This window comes from Chiloscyllium punctatum, chromosome 36, assembly GCF_047496795.1.
Source record: "Chiloscyllium punctatum isolate Juve2018m chromosome 36, sChiPun1.3, whole genome shotgun sequence".
Taxonomy (NCBI): domain Eukaryota; kingdom Metazoa; phylum Chordata; class Chondrichthyes; order Orectolobiformes; family Hemiscylliidae; genus Chiloscyllium; species Chiloscyllium punctatum.
The window spans coordinates 75,842,094-75,844,593 of record NC_092774.1 but is presented as its reverse complement, the minus strand read 5'-3'; the positions used below and the strand labels follow the sequence as shown (position 1 = coordinate 75,844,593).

General features: G+C 64.4%; 1 long non-coding RNA gene and 1 pseudogene across 5 annotated transcripts in view; one reads left to right on the top strand and one right to left on the bottom strand.

Annotated features, from left to right (window-relative positions):
• LOC140460722 (uncharacterized) overlaps window positions 1-2,500 on the bottom strand; it is a 77,788-nt gene that overhangs the window by 33,733 nt on the left and 41,555 nt on the right. The gene's annotated exons all lie outside the window — the stretch shown is intronic.
• Window positions 642-780, top strand: LOC140461187 (5.8S ribosomal RNA; annotated as a pseudogene).

Genomic DNA, 2,500 nt, shown 5'->3' with positions numbered 1-2,500 from the left:
GGGGGTGGCGGTTTAAAGACTCCTGAGTTGCCGCCCGTTGGTTCTCGAGCTCCGTGCAGTAGTGATCCCCAGCGAACGGCCAGCAGGGTGAACGAGCGATCGCGCTCTCGGTCGGGGTGCCTGGCGTCGATCGGTGGTCGGTGGCTTGCGGGTGAGGGTGGGAACGGGTTTGACGAGCCGTTACGTTTCCCAGCCCACCTCGGTAGTGGCCGGGCTAGGCGGGTATCAGCTCTGGCCAGTGCGGTCCCAGACTCCTCGCCGAAGTCCGCTCGCTGACACTCCGCCACGTGCACGCGTCAGTGATGCTGCCGAACCGATTGCTGGTCCCGTTTCCGACTCTGCTTTTCCTCGGGCAAAGCTGCTGCACGCCTCGTAACACTCGGCGGGCGACATGGTGGAGGAGAATCTGCCTCCGTCGCTGCGGTGCGTGCCGACATGTATCGCCTCTTGGGCGCCCAGTATTTTTTTTTCCGTAGACGTATGTCTGCGCGGACCGCACCAGGCTGGTGCTCCCCACAGCTTCACGCCACCCTGCTCCGACCGCACGCCAGGGAGCAGGTGGCTGCTGCTAAGGTGGGGAGTGTATGTGCGGTCCGGGTCGCTTTCCTCTGGCGAGGGAGAGGCCGAAAACAAACTCAGACAACTCTTAACGGTGGATCACTCGGTTCGTGCGTCGATGAAGAACGCAGCTAGCTGCGAGAATTAATGTGAATTGCAGGACACTTTGATCGCACTTTGCGGCCCCGGGTTCTTCCTGGAGCCACGCCTGTCTGAGGGTTATTTGGCAATCAATCGCACTTGCCTTGGCTGGCGAGAGCGCGGCTGGGGTGTCGCAGAGGACCCGTCCTCTTTGTCCCCCGAAGTTCAGACTCCGGAGCCCTCCAGCGTCGGAGCGCTTGGCCTTTCCCCGCACCCTGCACATTCTGTCCGTCAGGCTCGACGCCATCCCCCTGCCGGGGAGCGCAGCCTGCCGTCCGTCTGTGTCGTGGCAGTGGGGCCAATACGGCTGTCACCGGTCCCAGAATGGCTGTCGGTGGTTTACATGGCGATGTGCACCGCTTCGTCTTTGGGACATGGAGCTGCCTCGAAGTGTTGAGCCTCCTGTGGGGTCTGCCTAGGCTCTGCACGTCCGCACTGGGTCTGTCTCTCAGTTGGCTGGCAGTGGAAAGAGTGAAGGGAGCCGCGGAGGTCCGGTGCTGGTGTGCCGCCGGCCTGACCGTGGAGCTCGCCGGTTCAACACGCTGACCCGACTCGGTGGTTGATCGATTGAAAGTATTGAGAGGCACAGACCGTGTCTGGGAGCTGCAGGCCACCTGTTGCTGCAGCCGCCCGTCTCGTGGTTTGTCCTCGGCCTTAAGTGGCCGGTGGGGCGTCTGATCCTGTCTCCCCTGCTGGCGCTGAGTGCCTGGCCGAGGGAGGAGGTTTTCGTCGAACGCTGTGACTTCGACCGTCGCACGCGCGTGGATCGCTGGCTCTTGGCTCTCCCGTTCAGTCCACACGTTTCTGCTCGGTCCTGCCACCGGTCTCGGGAGGCACGGAGGGGTTGGTGGGCGTGGTGTGTGCTCCGTCACCGTGCAGGCACACCTACCAAGCGCCCAGCCAACCCCTGCATGGTCCTCCTGGCCATCGGGAGGACGGCGGAACGTTGGGCTGTCTGGGGCCAAGTCGCCAGAAGGCCACCGCTGTGTCTTCCGTACCCGGTGACCATCGGCGTGCCTTCAACTCGTCCAGCTCGGTGCCGCTGGGTTCAGGAGGAGCGTCGCCCGCCGGCCCCACTGAAGACCGTGCCGTTCTGCAGCTGGCGATCGATGAAGGTGCCGTGCCTGTGCGACCGTTCGCCATTGTGTCTCAGCACTTCTCTCTCCCTCTCTCTGACCATCGGGCAGTGTCTGTCAGCTGGCGCCTCGCTCGTCCTGGGCGGCGGGTCGTCACCCCCGTGACCGGGCCTCTGGCAAGGCAGGAATCAGGCTGACCCTTCCGCTCGAGTAAGCTGCCGGTACTTCCGAGATTCGCCTCCTGCCGTGGACGGGGGACGGTCTCCGGTCCTGTGAATTTGCACCGAGCATGCTCCCGCGTTGGGGTTTGGCGGATCTCCTCTGCTGGGACCACTCCCCGCGCAGGTACGGCTGTCGCCGGGCGCATTTCCTCCGCTGGTGGTGCGCCGCGACCGACTTCGGGTCGGCTGGGAAGGCGGCCCGCCGATTCCTGTGGCAAGTGTTATAGCCCCCTGGCAATATCCTTTGCCGTACCCCCGGAGTCGAGAGAAGCGACCGCTGACGCGCCCTCCTGCCCCCCTCGGGTTGTGCGTGGAACCGTGTGTGGCAAGTGGGCTCGCCGTGCCCCCGGTGGGTCTGTCGACCGGGGTGTACTGTCCTCAGTGCGCCCCAACCGCGTCCTGCCGCTGAGTCGGTTGAGCCACGCCGAGCTGGTGCCAGAGGTCTGCGTCGATGTCGGTAACCCACCCGACCCGTCTTGAAACATGGACCAAGGAGTCTAACAC